The sequence below is a fragment of the Salvelinus fontinalis genome, chromosome 13, assembly GCF_029448725.1.
Source record: "Salvelinus fontinalis isolate EN_2023a chromosome 13, ASM2944872v1, whole genome shotgun sequence".
In the NCBI taxonomy this organism is placed as follows: domain Eukaryota; kingdom Metazoa; phylum Chordata; class Actinopteri; order Salmoniformes; family Salmonidae; genus Salvelinus; species Salvelinus fontinalis.
In genome coordinates this window covers 40,604,976-40,629,303 of record NC_074677.1, presented here as the reverse complement: position 1 = coordinate 40,629,303, position 24,328 = coordinate 40,604,976, and the positions used below count along the sequence as shown (strand labels likewise).

At 42.8% G+C, this 24,328-nt stretch overlaps 1 pseudogene; it reads right to left on the bottom strand.

The window, feature by feature from the left end:
- Positions 1-15,667: 15,667 nt before the first annotated feature.
- Positions 15,668-24,328, bottom strand: part of LOC129867846 (sodium-dependent phosphate transport protein 2A-like) — a 42,069-nt pseudogene continuing 33,408 nt past the window's right edge.

Genomic DNA, 24,328 nt, shown 5'->3' with positions numbered 1-24,328 from the left:
GTCAAGTAAACTGCTGGCAGAGTGCATATGTTGATGCATGAATTCCAAATGTCAAATACACTACCGGTCAAACGTTTAAGAACACCAACTCCTTCAAGGGTTTTTCTTTCTTTTTACTGTTTTCTACCTTGTAGAATAATAGTGAAAACATCAAACTATGAAATAACACATATGGAGTCATGTAGTAACCAAAAAAGTGTTAAACATATCAAAATATATTTTACATTTGAGATTCTTCAAATAGCCACCCTTTGCCTTGATGACAGCTTTGCACACTCTTGGCATTCTCTCAACCAGCTTCACCTGGAACGCTTTTCCAGCAGTCTTGAAGGAGTTCCCACATCTGCTGAGCACTTGTTGGCTGCTTTTCCTTCACTCTGCGGTCTGACTCATCCCAAGCCATCTCAATGTGATTGAGGTCGGGGGGTTGTGAAGGCCAGGTCATCTGATGCATCACTCCATCACTCTCCTTCTTGGTAAAATAGCCCTTACACAGTCTGGAGGTGTGCTGGGTCCCACTAAGCCCAAACCAGATGGGATGGCGTACCGCTGCAGAATGCTGTGGAAGCTATGCTGGTTAGGTGTGCCTTGAATTCTAAATAAATCACAGAGAGTGTCACCAGCAAAGCACCTCCACACCATAACACCTCCTCTTCCATGCTTTACGGTGGGAAATACACATGCAGAGATCGTCCGTTCACCCACACCGCGTCTCACAAAAACACGGCGGTTGGAACCAAAAATCTCAAATTTGGACTCCAGACCAAAGGACACATTTCCACCGGTCTAATGTCCATTGCTCGAGTTTCTTGGCCCAAGCAAGTCCCTTCTTCTTATCGTCTTCTTATTTGTGCCCTTTAGTAGTGGTTTCTTTGCGACAATTCGACCATGAAGGCTTGATTCACGCAGTCTCCTCTGAACAGTTGATGTTGACATGTGTCTGTTACTTGAACAATGTGAAGCAGTTATTTGGGCTGCAAGTTCTGAGGCGGGTATCTCTAATGAACTTCTCCTCTGCCCTTCCCTCAATATAATGTTTGAACCGTGTACCTCTTTCTTCATTTCCACCCAGAGAATTTCACCTGATCCATAAATCTCCTCTCTGTCTCCCACGTCTGAAAACATTAACTATACAAAGAGCCTGTGGCACCGTTAATCTTAAGTATCTCCCTCGCCCTGCATCTCTCTCTCTCTCTCTCTCTCTTCTCTGTCTCTATTTCTCTCCTTTCGTCTCTTTCTTTCTCTCTCTGCGAGTTTAGTTCTCTCAGGCCACACATGAATGCAGTTGATCTTGATGTAATATTCCCTGTTATTCTGGCAACGACCCAGAATAAAAAGGCCAACAAAACAAACAAATTCTCACTAAATGATACAGTGTACATGGAAACTTGATCTACAGTATACCGGACAGCATTTCCTAACCTAGTTTCTGGATGATACAATTTTTGCCTGAAGCATGTAGATAATCCAACACTCAAATGTTATCAGTGAAGCAGATAAAACAACGATGCATTCACAATGTATTCAACTGTGCACTCATAACACATGACACAACACATGACACAACACACGACATGCACTCATAACACATGACACAACACATGACATGCACTCATAACACATGACACAACACATGACATGCACTCATAACACATGACACAACACATGACACAACACACGACATGCACTCATAACACATGACACATCACACGACATGCACTCATAACACATGACACAACACATGACACAACACACGACATGCACTCATAACACATGACACAACACATGACATGCACTCATAACACATGACACAACACATGACATGCACTCAGAACACATGACACAACACATGACACAACACACGACATGCACTCATAACACATGACACAACACATGACACAACACACGACATGCACTCATAACACATGACACATCACACGACATGCACTCATAACACATGACACAACACATGACACAACACACGACATGCACTCATAACACATGACACAACACATGACATGCACTCATAACACATGACACAACACATGACATGCACTCAGAACACATGACACAACACATGACACAACACACGACATGCACTCATAACACATGACACAACACATGACATGCACTCAGAACACATGACACAACACATGACACAACACACGACATGCACTCAGAACACGACACAACACATGACATGCACTCAGAACACATGACACAACACATGACATGCACTCAGAACACATGACACAACACATGACATGCACTCAGAACACATGACACAACACACGACATGCACTCAGAACACATGACACAACACATGACATGCACTCAGAACACATGACACAACACATGACACATCACACGACATGCACTCAGAACACATGACACAACACATGACATGCACTCATAACACATGACACAACACATGACACAACACACGACATGCACTCATAACACATGACACATCACACGACATGCACTCATAACACATGACACAACACATGACACAACACACGACATGCACTCATAACACATGACACAACACATGACATGCACTCATAACACATGACACAACACATGACATGCACTCAGAACACATGACACAACACATGACACAACACACGACATGCACTCATAACACATGACACAACACATGACATGCACTCAGAACACATGACACAACACATGACACAACACACGACATGCACTCAGAACACATGACACAACACATGACATGCACTCAGAACACATGACACAACACATGACATGCACTCAGAACACATGACACAACACATGACATGCACTCAGAACACATGACACAACACACGACATGCACTCAGAACACATGACACAACACATGACATGCACTCAGAACACATGACACAACACATGACACATCACACGACATGCACTCAGAACACATGACACAACACATGACATGCACTCAGAACACATGACACAACACATGACATGCACTCAAAACACATGACACAACACATGACACATCACACGACATGCACTCAGAACACATGACACAACACACGACACGCACTCAGAACACATGACACAACACATGACACAACACACGACACGCACTCATAACACATGACACAACACACGACACGCACTCAGAACACATGACACAACACATGACACAACACATGACATGCACTCATAACACATGACACAACACATGACATGCACTCATAACACATGACACAACACATGACACAACACACGACACGCACTCATAACACATGACACAACACATGACACAACACACGACACGCACTCATAACACATGACACAACACATGACACAACACACGACACGCACTCAGAACACATGACACAACACATGACACAACACATGACATGCACTCAGAACACATGACACAACACACGACACGCACTCATAACACATGACACAACACATGACACAACACACGACACGCACTCAGACAACATGACACAACACATGACACAACACACGACATGCACTCAGAACACATGACACAACACATGACATGCACTCAGAACACATGACACAACACATGACATGCACTCAGAACACATGACACAACACATGACAGGCACTCAGAACACATGACACAACACACGACACAACACACGACATGCACTCAGAACACATGACACAACACATGACATGCACTCAGAACACATGACACAACACATGACATGCACTCAGAACACATGACACAACACATGACATGCACTCAGAACACATGACACAACACATGACATGCACTCAGAACACATGACACAACACATGACACATCACACGACATGCACTCAGAACACATGACACAACACATGACACAACACACGACATGCACTCAGAGCACATGACACAACACACGACATGCACTCAGAACACATGACACAACACATGACACATCACACGACATGCACTCAGAACACATGACACAACACACGACACGCACTCAGAACACATGACACAACACATGACACAACACACGACACGCACTCATAACACATGACACAACACACGACACGCACTCAGAACACATGACACAACACATGACACAACACATGACATGCACTCATAACACATGACACAACACATGACATGCACTCATAACACATGACACAACACATGACACAACACACGACACGCACTCATAACACATGACACAACACATGACACAACACACGACACGCACTCATAACACATGACACAACACATGACACAACACACGACACGCACTCAGAACACATGACACAACACATGACACAACACATGACATGCACTCAGAACACATGACACAACACACGACACGCACTCATAACACATGACACAACACATGACACAACACACGACACGCACTCAGACAACATGACACAACACATGACACAACACACGACATGCACTCAGAACACATGACACAACACATGACATGCACTCAGAACACATGACACAACACATGACATGCACTCAGAAGACATGACACAACACATGACAGGCACTCAGAACACATGACACAACACACGACACAACACACGACATGCACTCAGAACACATGACACAACACATGACATGCACTCAGAACACATGACACAACACATGACATGCACTCAGAACACATGACACAACACATGACATGCACTCAGAACACATGACACAACACATGACATGCACTCAGAACACATGACACAACACATGACACATCACACGACATGCACTCAGAACACATGACACAACACACGACACGCACTCAGAACACATGACACAACACACGACATGCACTCAGAACACATGACACAACACATGACATGCACTCAGAACACATGACACAACACACGACACGCACTCAGAACACATGACACAACACACGACATGCACTCAGAACACATGACACAACACATGACATGCACTCAGAACACATGACACAACACACGACATGCACTCAGAACACATGACACAACACATGACACAACACACGACATGCACTCAGAACACATGACACAACACATGACACAACACACGACATGCACTCAGAGCACATGACACAACACACGACATGCACTCAGAACACATGACACAACACATGACATGCACTCAGAACACATGACACAACACATGACATGCACTCAGAACACATGACACAACACATGACACAACACACGACATGCACTCAGAACACATGACACAACACATGACACAACACACGACATGCACTCAGAGTACATGACACAACACACGACATGCACTCAGAACACATGACACAACACATGACACAACACACGACATGCACTCAGAGCACATGACACAACACACGACATGCACTCAGAACACATGACACAACACACGACATGCACTCAGAACACATGACACAACACACGACATGCACTCAGAACACATGACACAACACACGACATGCACTCAGAACACATGACACAACACATGACACAACACACGACATGCACTCAGAGCACATGACACAACACACGACATGCACTCAGAACACATGACACAACACATGACATGCACTCAGAACACATGACACAACACATGACACAACACACGACATGCACTCAGAACACATGACACAACACATGACACAACACACGACATGCACTCAGAACACATGACACAACACATGACACAACACACGACATGCACTCAGAACACATGACAAAGAATGCCCATGGTGTCTCTAAGGGCTACGCTTGCCGAACGCACACATATTCAAACAAAGCAACAACTTTTCTGACATTATGAGATTGTGTCTAGTCTCAGTCCTGGTCCATTTGATTTGAGTCACACCCTACTGTGTCTTAACGATGTCAGGTTTAAAGGCTTCATTTCCATCTCAGTTTGATTAAATCATAGTACAGTTGCCAAAACACAAAATCTGTCCAGTTGTGCTGACATTCATACAATGTTTGTATTAAGGTGCAGAGAGACACACTATGTTCCCTATTATTTATTCACCAATTATTTTCATATTCCATACAGTTGGGATGTTTAGACTTTTATTTTCTATGGACTTGGTTTCAGAAATCATGTTAAATTATTGCCTGACAGATTGTGGTGAAGGGCACGTAGACGTGCATACGTACTAAGACATATATAGCCATAGATTGAATCCTAAGGCAAGGATTTTAGTGAAAAGGGAAATCGACTGGAAACATTAGGATCCTGGTGGTGCAGCAGACTAAGTAGCCTACAGGGCTGGAAGATTGCCGGTTCAAATCTATGTTTGGACAATACCCTATTGAAGATTGAAATGCCATTTCTTTAAAAGTTTGTCAATTTCATTTAAAATGTTAAGTTATTCGTATGTTCCAAAGAACATAAAATATGTTACAGTGCACATTGATAAAAGAAGTACATCGCAGCAATGTTTTCAGAACGACTGAAGTATGTTTTTAGAACGTTTTTGGAACATCATGTCATAACATGAAGGAAAACTTTACGAAAGGGTTTCTTGTTTGTTGTTATAGGTGTTTGTAGTCATATCTCCATCAACATTAGTTCAATGTCCAGGAATGTTTTCTCAGAACTACTTCTGTTGCGCCAACATTTTATTGCTGAAGTAGGTTCAGGGAACGTTACTGGAACAGTTATGTCATAGCATCACACCATAATTATATGAGAGTCTTGCGGGAATGTTTTGGATGGCGTCTTCAAGAAAATTGGCAGAACGTTCCTGAAATGTTTTCACAGAACCAATTTCATTGAATCCAGACATAATTGCTGAAGTATGTTCAGGGAATGTTTTTGGAAAATGATGTCATAACGTCACACTCTAACTTTATGAGACCGTTGTAGGAACATTCCCTGCTTGTTGTGATGGGTGTTTTTTAATAATATAACCATCAACATTAGCAGAATATTCCTGTGATGTTTCCTCAGAACCACTTCTATTACTCCAAAATGTTGTTGTGGCAGTTTGTTCTAAGAACATTACCCGAACATTGTGCAATTCCATTCCCTGACAACATAATGAGAATCTTAGGAGAATGTTCTGTCGTTGTTGTTTTGAGCAAACATTTTAGTGAATGTTTTGGAGAACATTCCAAGGATATATCATTTTAAACACTTTCTTATAAGAAATAGTTGGTCATCAAAAACATTTTAGACGTTTGTGGGATGGTATCATCCTGATGTTAGCTCAAACCCTAATTAGAACTCAATGGGTATGTTAACTAATGTTCTGGGAATGTTCCCGGTTTGCTGGGTCCAGAGATGGGCAGTATTTCTGTTACTTCTGAGTATGTTAAATATGTATTTCAATGACTTCTGAGTATTTCGACATTTGTATTACACTGGGCTGAACTACACTTCAATGTATTTTGGAACAAGATACTTTCGAGAGCTGTAATTTGCTTCTTTTTTTTATTAAATATTATTTTCTATATCCTTTTTTATAGCGGTTGTGCCACCCTTTCACCATGCATTAGAATATTAAGTCTGAAGGCACTATGGTGTGATAAGAGCATCTGCTAAATGAACTAAATATAAATGTATGTGTAAAAATGAGCAATTGCAAAGCATGCTGAGTATTATTCGAATGAACTCCGTCCCGGAACAAGGCCAATACTAATACAGAGTGTGCTCTGCCGTTCATTTTGGCGTGTTCATTTTCACATATCAAGTTTCAGGTTGTAATGTCACATGCACAAGTACAGTAAAATGCCTTTCTTGCAAACTTACATTTTGGTCATTTAGTAGACACTCTTTTCCAGAGTGACTTACATTACAATCAGTGTATTCAACGAAGGTAAATAAACAACAACATATCACAGTCGTAGCAAGTAAAACATTTCTGTGACCATTGTTGAGAATGTTGTTGCTGTTCGGACCGGCTACTTGCAAATGTTTTTTTGTTAAATACATTTCAAAATACACGTTTTTTTGTAGTTTATTTTAATACATTGATCTTCATGGTATTTTATAATTTGCTATTTTATCATTTGCCCAGGCCTGGTTGGGGTCATTACTAAGACATTATAATTAGAAAGTGAAATGTCTCATTCTGCTATCATCAATAAAAGCAAAGCCCAACAATATATATGGGCTGACACTACACTGAAAGAGATTCTCATAAGAAGGCAGGGATGAGGAGAGTGATTTGTGATGATTCTACTGATTTATATATTTCAGTTTGGAGAGCAAAAGAGCCTATCAATCAAACCTGTAGGATGCATTTCAACGGTGTCATATTTTCTTTTCAGGCTGTAAAAAATCTCAAATGACAATTGGAGACATTTTAAGGTAACCAAAGGTGTCTCTCCTATGCCATGTCTGTGTCATTGTGTCTCTAGTCACAGAGCTAATTGTGGGGGCACTCGAGCCAATTAAAAACAAACTCCATAAACTTCTGCTGATTGTAGCAGGTGGCATATTGCTATAATGGAGTAGGTGACAGGCCAAGAAGGTCATATGGAAATGAAATACCACTGCACACGTATAGTTGCCAGAGACACCAAACAAAACAAAACTAAAGGCAACAGCAACTCTCTTAGACACCCAGATGAATATTCCATTTTGACCATTGTGCTGCTATGGATCCTGTCTCTATCTCTTTCTCTCTCTTTCGACACAATATTCTTTATGGGCTACATTGTGATTTGTCCCTATGGGGGTACACTTTTGGGTGCCACGTAGAACCCTTAGATTCTTTTTTTATCCCTTAGGGGAACAATTTGGGATATACATAGAACCCTGTCATGAAAAACCCTCTTGTTACAGAGTTATGTAATTTGTCCCTGTGAGGGAACCCTTATGTGTGCTATGTAGAACCCTTTGATTTGTCCCTGTAGGGGAACCCTTTTGAGTTCCATTTAGAACCCGATCATTAAGAACCCTCTGGTTCCAGGTAGAAGTAATGACAGCTTCTATAGTTATGCTCATAGGATACTTCATATGTGCTTATGGCACACAGTTAAAAGTTACCTATAAAATGACTTGTTGTTTAGCTTACATGCACTGCACTTTGTTTGAAATGAAGGTGAGGGAAATGTGCTTGTGGGGGCTCATTAGCTTATTTGGGGGCATGGTCTAAAATATGTTGTATTAGTGCCAACCGTTAGTGGAAGTGTTGAACCACTTTAATTGCTTTTATTGTTATGTTGATGAAGGTTGAGGGCTACAGTAAGGCACAACGGTGGTATGTACTGGGAGTTGCTGGTGCTGCTGCACATTTGTCCACACCCAGTGCATACCACCATTGCTCCTCGCCTTTGCCCTCAACCTTCATCAACATAACAATATGTTGAAAGGTGCTTACACTGCTACCTATGGTACTGGAACAGAACAGCTACCACTAACATAGATTTGGTGTAGTATGATTCGATCTTTGTCCTGTATTGAAGCTTTGCCTGTTTGATGCTTAATCAGAGGGGGTAGCCCGATTTCTTATAAGCGTCCGGATTAGTATCCCGCTCATTGAAAGCAGCAGCTCTAGCCTTTAGCGCAGTGCGGATATTTCCTGTAATCCACGGCTTCGCTGTGGGGACAACGTTGTCAATTCACTTATTAATGAAGCCGTTGACTGATGTGGTATATTCCTCAATGCATTCGGATGAATCCCGGCAAATGTTCAAGTCTGTGCTAGCGAAACAGTCCTGTAGCTTAGCATCCGTTTCATCAGACCTCTTCCGTATTGAGCACATCACTGTTACTTTCTGTTTGAGTTTATGCTTGTAAGCAGGAATCAGGAGGATAGAGTTATGGTCAGATTTGCCAAATGGAGGGTGAAGGAGAGCTTTCTCTGTGTGGAGTAAAATTGATCTAGAGTTTTTTGTCTCTAGTTGCACAGGTGTGTCGTGACTATTATTAATGTGATGACTGCAATTCATCGAATAATTACGTACTATGTTTAATTATTACTTGATTAAATGAATCATGTAACAATTAACTCATTAGGAATTTGGGGCACCACAGGAAAAGTGTATTTAATGAGCTACCATTTCCCGAATTAACTCAAGAATATATCGATATCATACCAGTCATCAATTAATCATTTCCTAATATCAGTCTCATTCTGAACGTCATTGACTTCGTAAATCTGCACCAACCCTAACCTGAGTGATGAATCAGCGATACACAAATTGGCTTAATTATTTATTTACTAACTAACTAAATAATCACACAAATACATTAACACACACACACACACATGGTACAGATTATTGATTACTAACATAATACAATGAAAAGTCCCTAGTGGACTAACCCGATATGACGGCTTGTTACACAATGGAAAGGGGGTGGGGAAAGATAAAGAGCAGGAGAGACAAAGAGAGTGGACTTATCATACATACATTTGGAAACTACGTTCACCGTAAATATGAATATTTATCACCCTAACAACCGCTCATTCCGATTAGAAATGCAACATATATTTACGTGTAGATGTCTTTCTCTGTCATCTCACTGTTGAAACCACTCGGTCTGTATATGGGAAGTAGTTCGATGCAAGTCTCTGGTTGTCCACCAGAGATCACAATGTCCTTCTTAGTTGTAGGCTGCTTTTGTTCTGGAGTGTTCTTAGAATGGATACATCAGATGTACCACACGGTGATGAGATGGATCTATCTTCCCTCCCGTCTTGGTCAATTGTCCTAGACTAATTTACATGCAGACCTGCAGACGGTGCATGTTTTGTTCTAGTCCTTAACTTCTTCACTCGTCGAGAGTTTCAGAGGGTGTTACCCTTTTCTGGTCTGCAGTTTTCTTGAAGATCACTCCGTGACCCAAACGCTGCAGCGCTGTCGTTCTCTGGTCTGTACTTAAATTCTCAGCACTCTAAGTACTCTGGCCTGAAAGGCGGTTCCATCATGTAGACACAGACTCTGACCTCATTAGGGGCGTGTCTTAGTTAGTTTTTCATATCTGTTGCGCACTATCTCATTAGAAGACTAAAATCACATTTCTATCTTTTCACAAAGAGTTTCATATTTACTCATGTAACTTTTAAAACATTTAGATGTAAATCTGATATATACCGTATGAAAGCTCTTAAAGTTATAATGTTCCCGTTATAACGTCTTTCTGATCATTTCAATCACAAAATAGACATTAATTTCCCATATTAAATTTCTCATCATTATCAACATTCAGAAGATTGAATATATTGTCCCGGTGTCCATTGTTTGATGTTTAAGTTCTTGGGCGGTAAACTCTTCATAAGGCATACAGACATTCCGATCACCCAAACTAGGCCCCAAAGGGAATTGTCTGCTGCCTATGGTTTACGATCAAGTGAGGTGTCATAAAACCCCAACATCCATCCCTCTCCCCCTCTGCGGGAGCGAGAGAAGGCTGTAGAGCTGATCCACTGTAACCTGATCCTTTGGATCCTCACAGGAGAGTCATGACAGGTGACATGCTGGTAGAAATTAAGTCAAATGGATTTCAGTTTTCCTGCGTTATAGTCACCGACCAGTAGGAGCACCGCCTCTGGGTGAACATTTTCCTGTTTGAATATGGCCCTATACCAGCCTTTCTTAAAGTATGGGTCGCGACCTATTAATGGTGGGTCGCGACGTGTTAGAGTAAATGTAAAATGATTTCATGAATTATTGGAATATTTTTGGCCAAGTGCAACAGCGCTCTGTGTTCAGTGCGCTCTCTGCTTACCGGTGTCGGTTAGGCAGGTGCGTGAGTGGGAGGGAGATAGACATGTGCTTTGCGGTTTACCAGATCTTTTTTCTGCAGTTTTCTTGAAGATCACTCCGCGACCCAAACGCTGCAGCGCTGTCGTTCAGCCAATGACTTGTCGTTCCCACTTGCCGCTGCCTAAGTTGACTGAGCTCAATCGCCATGAAAAGCAAATACAGCGATTAGTTCCTAGTTCCTCCTTACTCTCTCTTCCTTTCATACAAACTTTGAGAAATAACGAGGAGCGCCCACAATGTGTTTTGTGTGGGGAAGTGCTTAGTAATGAGTCTCTCAAAATGAACAAATTAAAATGACATGTCCTGTCCAAATACACACAACATGACCAGTGTTGCCATGTTTGCGGTTTTCTGGCAAAATTGGGCACTTTGAAAACGATGTCATGGGTGAAAATTGCACCGCGCCCGCCATGGCATTTCTCTTTAAAAAAAAATATATATAATTAACTATCAGGCAGTGAGCAGGTTGTTACTGAGTGAGTGAGTGAGTGAGTGAGTGAGTGAGTGAGTGAGTGAGTGAGTGAGTGAGTGAGTGAGTGAGTGTAGGGCCAGAGGGGTGTGTGTGCATTGAGAGCACTGGTTAAGAGAGTGCTGCAGCAGAGGCAGCTGTGTCAAGGAGTAGTAGCAGCACATCGTGACAACTTTTTACCAGTAGGTAGGTAGGCTATTTAGATTGGTCATTAAGGAGACACCCTTTTTCCATATAACATTAACGTGCTAGAACCGATAAGGCAAGAACTCATTGAAAAAATGTATTTTGGCGCACTAGAGCTCTTTAGATAAATTCGCTCTGAAATGAGATGTTGGCCTTTTCAGGGGCCATAGACTACCTGCATCTAGCTCAGCAAACCATGGCAGTTGAATTACAATTTTAAACCCAGATTATCGTCAGTATGGCTAGCCTATGTTTACTGAAATAAGTCAATCTAGCAATAAGACAATTCATAACGGTTTGTTGTCTTAACATCGGGCACAATTACCAGAAAATAATCTAACATTCGTTTTTTTGAAGTTTATCCAAGTGTTTCTTGCACAGAGATTGAGATCCTCTGTCCAACTTTCATCACTCAAACTCTCCTGTTGGATTTATCTATAGTTACGCACATTTATTTAAGCAATAAGGTCAGAGGTGTGATATATGACCAATATAACCACGGCTAAGGGCTGTTCTTATGCGCAACGCAACGCAGAGTTTCTGGATACAGCCCTTAGCCGTGGTATATTGGCCATATACCACACCTCCTAGGGCCTTATTGTTTAATCATTGCACTTAAAACAAGTTAAATCATCATCCATTGATAAAAAAATATATATCTGGAGAGTTTAAGGGCAATTTATCTTTTGTCTTGCAACATATTCTTAAACTTAAAATAATTATTACTTTGGTGGAAAAACGAATTTTGCTTTTTAGCTTACATCGTTAAAAATTATCTAGATATTCGTTCATTCGCTCGATAACATTATGGAAAAAGGGTTTCATGGATAAATGTGGGAACTTGTCTCTTGCTGTGAATTTTTTTGGGGGGCTAGTTTTCAGGCCTTGTGTGCAGGTTTTCAGAGCTCATTGGTCTAGAAATTTTAGCTGGACCTGGCAACACTGAGCATGACAGTAAACTCAGAGTTCTTTCAGAACAGGGCAGAATGCTTCAGGAAACAAAGCTTTGACAGTGGAAAAGTAAGTCGGCTAGCAAGGCATTGTTTTCAAATTAAAGCAGGTGATAATCAGCAGAAATAAGGGAGTACTCTCTCATAGCAGTAGATGTTTCTCTTTCAAACAATCCCCTTGTACACAGCTAATAGCTAGCTAGTTAAAGTTAGACAAAGCTAGCTAGCTAACTACTGATAGTGCTGCCCTAAAAAACAGTACATATGAAGATGAAACATGATTAGGCCTACTGTACATCTTACTGTAGAAATTATTGTTGAAAGCAAGTCTAGGTTGGAACTATTTCTGTTAAAATACAAGTAAAAAAAATGTATTCTGAAGTGGAATAAACAGATTGAAGCAAGATGCTTTTTGAGGAAAACCCACTTACACAGTTTTGGAACTCATCTACAGCAGGAAGTGGTTTCCTGCCTGACTAAGAAAGCAATAGATGTTCTGATCCAGGTTGGCACCACATACCTATGAGTCAGGGTTCTCAACTCTGGCGTACTTAAAAAACAAGTACAGAAACAGACTCCGTGCTGAGCATGACCTCAGGGTTGCACTGTCAGAAGATGAGCCCAGAATAGAAATGCTTGTTGAAGCTTCAACCAGCCACACACCTCTCATTAGGGTTTTGTGTGTGTTTTCTGGTTTTCATCTGTGTGATGTGATCAATCCGTTTATTCCAGTTCAGAATGAAAATTATCTATTGTATTCTAACAGCAACAGTTCCAACCTAGACAGTGTTTTTAATGGGGGAAAAATAAACATGAATAGCTATTTATATTTCATTTCATTGTTATTTGACTGTATTGCATTTGTTTTAGGCTGGCACAAGGGCAATTAAATCTACCGATATTTACGTGTAGTTACATGTTTTCATAAGCTTGGGTCCCAGGAAAACACAGATTTTCTCATTTGGGTCCCAGGATGAAAAAGTTTAAGAACCTCTGCCCTATACAGCTCATTGAGTGCGGTCTTAGTGCCAGTATCAGTTTGTGGGGGTAAATAGACAGCTACAAAAAATATTGATGAATACTCTCTTTATCACATTTCAGGGAAGACCCAGATGCAGACAGTGTTAAAGTAACAAAAGGTTATTACTAGAACAGGGGTAGGCAAAATGACTCATGAAAGGGGGATGTATACGGAGGGTACGGGGCAACAGAAGATGAACAGCAGAGGGGCTAATGATTTTGGAGACGGGAAAGGGATGATAAACCAGGGGGAAAGTTTGCAGGACTCCACCCAGTGGGGTAGATCACAGGTGGCCAGCCATACCTTCTGCTCGAGATGACACTGGGAAAACAGGGTCCTGTGGCGGTCCGCTTGTTGTCAATACCTGAAGGTCAGTCTTGAGACGAGCCGACCGGGCTCTCTTCCAGGTACGGCGACAGCGGCGGACAAACATCTGGGCCAAGGCCATGCCGACCTCTTCCTCTTAACCCGGAAACAGCTGGGGCTGATAACCCATGGAACACTCAAAGGGCAAGAGACCCGTGGCAGAGCAGGGAAGGGTGTTGTGGCTGTTTTCGACCGACACTAGTTGCTTGCTCCAGGTGGTGAGGTAGGCGGAGACCAGGCGGTGAAGAGCAGTCTCCAGGTCTTGGTTGGCTCGCTCCGACTGGCCGTTGGACTGAGGGTGGAAACCGGAGAACAGGCTGGCCGACAACCCAATGAGTGTGCCTTCCAGAACTGGGACAAGAACTGAGGACCCCGGTCGGAGACCATGTCCACTGGGAGTCCATGGATACGTAAGACACGCTGCACCATGAGCTGGTCCGTCTCTTTGGTGGAGGGTAGCTTGGGGAGAGGAACGAAGTGGGCGGCTTTGGAAAACCGGTCCACAACTGTCAGGATGGCGGTGTTGCCATCAGACGGGGGAAGACCCGTGACAGTCACCGTCCAGGAATATGTGAGACCAGGGACAGTGAGGAACAGGCAGAAGTTGGAGCAGACCAGTCGGAGCTTGCAGTGGAGTGGACAGTGTCCGGAACAAACAGCCGGTTATTTGGGACCCCCCCCCCCCCCCCCCCCCCCCGGGGTTCGGCTGGGAACTCTACACCTCCCGGACCTGCTTCCCTATTCCCCAACTGAGTGCCGTCACCAAGCACGAGGTGGGAAGGATGGTCTCGGATTCCGGGGGTGTAGCCGTGGGGCTGACAGTGCATACGGCTTGACATTCTTGGATCCCGGTCGGGATGAGAGGGAGAAGTTGAACCAGGTGGAAAACAGAGCCCCCCTAGCTTGCCTGGAATTGAGTCGCTTGGCGGTGCAGAGATATTCCAAGTTCTTCACAGCGAGACGTTCACAATTTCCCACATTGTAATTCCTCTCCGTGACGTTAGGAGAAGAAGGCACAGGGATGTAACTTAAGGTCCAGGGCCGAAAGCTGGGACAGAACCGCCACCACTCCGACATCCGACGCATCGGCCTCCACCACAAACTGGCGGGAGGTGTCAGGATGAACTTGTTTGAGGTCCCGCAATGCCCGGTCACCAGCTGGGGACCATGTGAAAGGAACCTTAGGAGAAGTGGGTTCAGACAGGGGGGAAGCCAGAGTGCCTGGAGCGGCTCGAAGGCCGAGGAGATGATTGGTAGCGGGTAGCGGTTCTGCACTGTGATGTCATTGAGGCCCCGTTAGTCGATGCCAGTGAAGCTGTCAGTATGTTACTGGCAGTTAATTGCCAGTGAGTTACTAGCAGTTAATTGCCAGTGAGTTACTAGCAGTTACTGGCTATTAAGTTAGTCTGAATTATACAATAACTTACTGACAGTTGATTGGTAGTTAGGTAACTAAATTTCACAGTAACTTCCAGACAAGTTCAATTAAGTTACTGTGAAATGCACAGCGAATTCTTATCAGTGCAGTTCTTTAAAATAGCATGCCCAACATAACCATCAACCACTTAAACTGATACAACACTTCCACTGATGATTGACACATACATATATTATTAGATCATGTCCCTAAACATGCTAATGCACCCCACCTACATTTAAAAAGCACAGTGATGGTTATACCTTATGTTTGTCCACACATGTCCACACATGTGCCCTAAAAGGAACCGACCAGTACCATGTGAGTTTCTATGTGTACCTCTGAAGGTAGCTTATGTGTACCTTTGAACTTTTTGTACCCCGGTGAACAACCCTGTACCCTAACCGAACCCTAATTTTGAGAATGTGTAGATATACACTGAGTGTGTAAAAACATTAGGAACAACTGCTCTTTCCATGACATAGTCTGACCAGGTGAATCCAGTTAAAAACTGTAATATATTATTGATGTCACTTAAATCCATTTATATCGGTGTAGATGAAGTTTAAAGAAGAATGTTTAAGCCTTGAGTCAATTGAGACATGTATTGTGTATGCGTGCTGTTCAGAGGGTGAATGGGCAAGACAAAATATTTAAGTGCCTGTGAACGGGGTATGGTAGTACATTACCAGTCAAAAGTTTGAACACACCTACTCATTCAAGGGTTTTTCTATATTTGTATTATTTTCTACACTGTAGAATAATAGTGAAAAACATCAAAACTATGAAATAATACATATGGAATCATGTAGTAACCAAAGCTGTCATCAAGGCAAAGCATGTCTACTTTGAAGAATCTCAAATATAACATATATTTAGATTTGTTTAACACTTTTTTGGTTACTACATTATTCCATATGCGTTCTTTCATAGTTTCGATGTCTACAATGTAGAAAATAGTACAAATAAAGAAAAATCCTTTAATGAGTAAATGTGTCCAAAATTTTGACCGGTACTGTAGGTGCCAAGCTCGCCGGTTTAGGTGTGTCAAGAACTGCAACACTGCTGGGTTTTTCACACTCAACAGTTTCCAGTGTGTATCAAGAATGGTCCTCCACCCAAAGGACATCGAGCCAACTTGACACAACTGTGGGAAACATTGGAGTCAACATGGTCCAGCGTCCCTGTAAAATGCTTTTGACACCTTGTAGAGTCCATGCCTAGACGAATTGAGGCTGTTCTGAGGGCAAAAGGGAGTGCAACTCAATATTAGGAAGGTGTACCTAATGTTTTATACACTCAGTGTATGTTCTTGCTAATAAAGATATACCTAGTTGCACTACTGAAACATTAATGCACTTCTCCCCAAAATCTGATAATTATTTACTTTGATTCTGGACAACTTTAGCAAAGTGCAGAAATGTATTCTTGCCTTAAAATCTGTGGCCAATCTCTGTCATGCCCACAGACCTTGTGGAGCAGCAAGAAATGAATTTCATTAGGAACCAAGAAGTTGTAAGTTCAAAACCCAAGTGAGGTATATGCTCTAGTAACCAGCATTCAGCAACCAAGTCTCCTATACAGGGCTCAGGACTGACACCAAAATACATGCTTTGGTGAAAAAAGTTAGCTGAATGTCAACAGCATGGTAATTTAAAAGATGGCCAGTCATTACTAGCCTGGTTCTGAATGGAATGCAGGTACATTATGGGACATAGGTCAGGTCATATGGGACACAGGTCAGGTCATTGGTGCGGCCAAATAATGTGCTGGTTCCATCAACTGAAAGGTTGGTAACCATCAGTGGAAAAAGTTGGAAAAAGCAACAACACCTTAATTCAGCAAAAATAATAGTAACTTGCTGTTGTTTTCCTTACTTTCACTGCAACTAGTAGCCTTTAGTATACCGTAAAATTACAGGAACTTTGTAACAATGTAACATTTCATGGCATAAAAGGAAAACCTGGTGGATCACAACCATCACAGCAGTAAAGAACCCTTCCTGATATGCAAAATTTCATTGTTACACTTATCACCCTCACCCCTGACAAAGAACAAAATAATGAGAGTGTATACTGGTCCAGCATGGTCTTCTAGCTGGTCAAGCTGGTCTGCAAAACCACACTCATGACTATCATAGTTCCCAGCATGCTCTATACACAAAGATAAATAATATAAAATGTTCTAAACTAATTCAAACTGTTATTTGGATTTATTGCACCAGCTACTAAAATGATTGTTTCTGTTTAAATGGTTTACATACAGTAGTCTCATTTATTCATCCTTCTTACTCTGGTAGTCATTTTGAATGCACATTGTGGGTAAATAAAAGTTCAAATTGTTGGATATCTACAGTCGTGGCCCAAATGTTTGAGAATTACACAAATATTAATTTTCACAAAGTCTGCTGCCTCAGTTTGTATGATGGCAATTTGCATACACTCCAGAATGTTATGAAGAGTGATCAGATGAATTGCAATTAATTGCAAAGTCCCTCTTTGCCATGCAAATGAACTGAATCCCCCAAAACATTTCCACTGCATTTCAGCCCTGCCACAAAAGGACCAGCTGACATCATGTCAGTGATTCTCTCGTTACCACAGGTGTGAATGTTGACGAGGACAAGGCTGGAGATCACTCTGTCATGCTGATTGAGTTTGAATAACAGACTGGAAGCTTCAAAAGGAGGGTGGTCCTTGGAATCATTGTTCTTCCTCTGTCAAACATGGTTACCTGCAAGGAAACATGTGCCGTCATCATTGCTTTGCACAAAAAGGGCTTCACAAGCAAAGATATTGCTGCCAGTTAGATTGCACCTAAGTCAACCATTTATCGGATCATCAAGAACTTCAAGGAGAGCAGTTCAATTGTTGTGAAGAAGGCTTCAGGGCGCACAAGAAGTCCAGCAAGCGCCAGGACCGTCTCCTAAAATTGATTCAGCTGTGGGATCGGAGCACCACCAGTACAGAGCTTGCTCAGGAATGGCAGCAGGCAGGTGTGAGTGCATCTGCACGCACAGTGAGGTGAAGACTTTTGGAGGCTGGCCTGGTGTCAAGAAGGGCAGCAAAGAAGCCACTTCTCTCCAGGAAAAACGTCAGGGATAGACTGATATTCTGCAAAAGGTACAGGGATTGGACTGCTGTGGACTGGGGTAAAGTCATCTTCTCTGATGAATCCCCTTTCCGATTGTTTGGGGCATCCGGAAAAAAGCTTGTCCGGAGAAGACAAGGTGAGCGCTACCATCAGTCCTGTGCCATGCCAACAGTAAAGCATCCTGAGACCATTCATGTGTGCGGTTGCTTCTCAGCCAAGGGAGTGGGCTCACTCACAATTTTGCCTAAGAACACAGCCATGAATAAAGAATGGTACCAACACATCCTCCGAGAGCAACTTCTCCCAACCATCCAGGAACAGTTTGGTGACGAAAGATTCCTTTCCCAGCATGATGGAGCACCTTGCCATAAGGCAAAAGTGATAACTAAGTGGCTTGGGGAACAAAACATCAATATTTTGGGTCCATGGCCAGGAAACTCCCCAGACCTTAATCCCATTGAGATTTTGTGGTCAATCATCAAGAGGCGGGTGGACAAACAAAACCCCACAAATTCTGACAAACTCCAAGCATTGATTATGCAAGAATGGGCGGCCATCAGTCAGGATGTGGCCCAGAAGATAATTGACAGCATGCCAGGGCGGATTGCAGAGGTCTTGAAAAAGAAGGGCCTTTGACACGTATGAAATGTAATCATACTTCAGTATTCCATAGTAACATCTGACAAAAATATCTAAAGACACTGAAGCAGCAAACTTTGTGGAAATTAATATTTGTGTCATTCTCAAAACTTTTGGCCACGACTATACTCAGGGTGGATTCCAATAGGATTTCGACATCACCTTGCAAACTGTCATATTGTGCTGGTTTTGCAGGATTCAGATTAAGTTATTGATTGCCTGTGTTTGTTACCATAGAGAGGGTTAATTTTTGTCTGTCCCATTCGCAGCTAGTTTACAAAGTGCTTTGTCGTCTGTTTTTTATTTGTATTGCATATGGTCACGTACTGGGTGCCACCCGGTTGCTAGGATGCATTTTACCACCTAAACCCTTTGAGGCTCGCTGTGACAACATTACCCCCAAGTGGTGCTGCAAATCGGGGTACGTCACTGATGGCCGGAGCTCTTGTACCCAGAGTGGACTTTCAAACTTTTTGACCCGTGACCCTGAAAAAGCAGTGGTACAAAACTTGTGACCTCCGCTCACACACATGCACGAGTGCACGAGCGAACATGCTCGCACAATTGCTGCGCAAATGTAGCCTGTCATTACAGATATGAACGGTGATGCACTTTCAAAATGCAAGATAGTATACAGAAATAAACTGCGTTGTATACCTGCATTTGGAGCTGAAAGTCATTGATGTTAGCTGACCTATCAACTAGGGATGTATCATGTCACTTCTCTGGAGTCTAGAGCAAGCTACATCATATGGCCTACTTGTAGCAGTGGTTGCAGGATCAGTTGGAAAGTATGTCCTGTCTGCATCGCACCATCACTCTGGAGGGCAGCCTGCCTGCAGAGTGCTCATTGCCAGCCGGGTAGCCCGGTTCTTCCTCACAAATATCTTAATCAATTCGCCAGACGTTGTTACACCTTCATCCCATAATACTGAAGGCAGTGCTATGTTACAGCTGCTTATCTTTAGACGTGTAGTCCTAGTTTAGGTGGCTACTGGCTATCTGGAAATGATCAATCAAATCGCCAGGTAGGCTGTTGTTCTGGTAAAGATAAGTCAGTAGTAGATTTCTAAACTGTATTTTATATGGATGATAAACGTAAGCCTACTCTGTTTTTACCAGGTAAAACTGGAGGAAAGGAAGTTCTTTCTGGTCTAGATATACGTGCCCGCCCAATTCTGATGACTGGTCATTGGTCAACAATCAAGAATTGCACATTTTTGTTTCTGAAGCATAGATATGAAATGAACTACAACTTGAGGGCAGTTGGTTCAGAACAATAATGACAAATTTAAAAAAAAATATACACTGCTCAAAAAAATAAAGGGAACACTTAAACAACACAATGTAACTCCAAGTCAATCACACTTCTGTGAAATCAAACTGTCCACTTAGGAAGCAACACTGATTGACAAGAAATTTCACATGCTGTTGTGCAAATGGAATAGACAACAGGTGGAAATTATAGGCAATTAGCATGACACCCCCAATAAAGGAGTGGTTCTGCAGGTGGTGACCACAGACCACTTCTCAGTTCCTATGCTTCCTGGCTGATGTTTTGGTCACTTTTGAATGCTGGCGGTGCTTTCACTCTAGTGGTAGCATGAGACAGAGTCTACAACCCACACAAGTGGCTCAGGTAGTGCAGCTCATCCAGGATGGCACATCAATGCGAGCTGTGGCAAGAAGGTTTGCTGTGTCTGTCAGCGTAGTGTCCAGAGCATGGAGGCGCTACCAGGAGACAGGCCGGTACATCAGGAGACGTGGAGGAGGCCGTAGGAGGGCAACAACCCAGCAGCAGGACCGCTACCTCCGCCGTTGTGCAAGGAGGAGCAGGAGGAGCACTGCCAGAGCCCTGCAAAATGAACTCCAGCAGGCCACAAATGTGCATGTGTCTGCTCAAACGGTCAGAAACAGACTCCATGAGGGTGGTATGAGGGCCCGACGTCCACAGGTGGGGGTTGTGCTTACAGCCCAACACCGTGCAGGACGTTTGGCATTTGCCAGAGAACACCAAGATTGGCAAATTCGCCACTGGCGCCCTATGCTCTTCACAGATGAAAGCAGGTTCACACTGAGCACCTGTGACAGACGTGACAGAGTCTGGAGACGCCGTGGAGAACGTTCTGCTGCCTGCAACATCCTCCAGCATGACCGGTTTGGTGGTGGGTCAGTCATGGTGTGGGGTGGCATTTCTTTGGGGGGCCGCACAGCCCTCCATGTGCTCGCCAGAGGTAGCCTGACTGCCATTAGGTACCAAGATGAGATCCTCAGACCCCTTGTGAGACCATATGCTGGTGCGGTTGGCCCTGGGTTCCTCCTAATGCAAGACAATGCTAGACCTCATGTGGCTGGAGTGTGTCAGCAGTTCCTGCAAGAGGAAGGCATTGATGCTATGGACTGGCTATGGACCGTTCCCCAGACCTGAATCCAATTGAGCATATCTGGGACATCATGTCTCGTTCCATCCACCAACGCCACGTTGCACCACAGACTGTCCAGGAGTTGGCGGATGCTTTAGTCCAGGTCTGGGAGGAGATCCCTCAGGAGACCATCCGCCACCTCATCAGGAGCATGCCCAGGCGTTGTAGGGAGGTCATACAGGCACGTAGAGGCCACACACACTACTGAGCCTCATTTTGACTTGTTTTAAGGACATTACATCAAAGTTGGATCAGCCTGTAGTGTGGTTTTCCACTTTAATTTTGAGTGTGACTCCAAATCCAGACCTCCATGGGTTGATAAATGTGATTTCCATTGATAATTTCTGTGTGATTTTGTTGTCAGCACATTCAACTATGTAAAGAAAATTAATTCATTCATTCAGATCTAGGATGTGTTATTTTAGTGTTCCCTTTATTTTTTTGAGCAGTGTATATATATATATATAAATTATACCACCACCCAAAAGGGCACTTCTAAGACTGGAAGGGCAAAAGGGCATGTGCTCTGCACAGGTAGAGCCCCATCTGTCCATGCGCCTGTGAACAGATGTCTACGCCCTTCGTCTGTGATTGGTCAACAGTAGTAGGTATTCTTCAAATTTAAGCTGTGGGGGAACCCCTATAAGTTCTTTGAATAACCTTTTGAAGAACCTTTAGCGGTAAATGTTTTGATATTTTAAATTTATATTTTATTTTATTTTGTGTATTATGATTTTAGTAGCAAAGCAGAATGAAAAAATCTAAATATGAGGTAAACTCCCAGCAGAGCCCCAAGTCCAATGGGTATACCCTCTGGTGTGTTGATATTAATGTGTTGATATTCTCCGTATCCATAGCCAGAATGATTTTACAGTGTATGGTGATGAAACAGGTTTCCTGTTATATTCATCAGAGGTGTTGGGAGGGTGAAGTCTGTGAATCCCCAAAATAGTAATTACACAGATGTTTAACAAAACATGCACACGACAGAATTCATACTTTGGTTTTAGTGGTGAATGTGAATGAACAAAAACTGTTTTGATAATGGTTTTCATACACATACCTTGTCCATAATGTAGAGAAAAATAGGATTTTCATTGAAGAGGTAAGGGAGGAGGATGGTACATGTGATCTGCATTACATACCAATATCAATACCAATTGACATACCTTTGTATGCCTCCTCGTCTGTATACCTGCAGGCACAAACACAAAAGTGAGCAGTTCAGTCATCTACACCCAATAAAGCTAGCCTTCAACATATTCTTATAGCAAACATATTCTTACCTCTTTGTTGATTGATATCCATTGAATTTGTGTCCATCATCTTTTAAAAGTATTCTTTATTTAACTAGGCAAGTCAGTTGAGAACAAATTCTTATTTACAATGACGGCCTACCCCGGCTAAACCCGGACAACACTGGGACAATTGTGCGCCGCCCTATGGGACTCCCAATCACGGCCGGATGTGATACAGCCTGGATACGAACCAGGGACTGTAGTGACGCCTCTTGCACTGAGATGTAGTGCCTTAGACCGCTGCACTACTCATAAAACAAATCAATTCAGATCGTACAAGGTACAAACCTTACCTTAAATTGAGGAGATCCCTCAATTTGCTTTGTTTAGTGCCTGCACCTGCTGTCCTTTCAAATCCAAATCCAAATGTTTCAGTTGGGCAGTTAGGTTCCTGCAAGAACCCCCACCAACTAAGGAAGTCTCTCGACTCCACCTCCAATGGGGTTCTTGGAAGAACTCCACCTCCTATGGGGAGTCTTGGAAGAACCTTTTGGGGGCAATTTTCAGTGCCAAGAACCCTAAGGTTCTTCAAAGAACTTTGTTCTTGCATAATCGCATTTGCCGTCACTTTCGAAAACAGTGTTTTCCCGCTAATTGATTGCATTTTTGTCACACCCTGACCTTAGTTATCTATGTTTTCTGTATTATTTTGGTCAGGTCAGGGTGTGACGTGGGTGGGTATGCTTGTTTTGTGGTGTCTAGGGTTTTTTGTCCAAAACATCCAGCACTAGTTGTTTATAGCTTCACGTTCGTTTTGTTGTGTTGTTAGTTTGTTTATGTGTTCTTCGTTT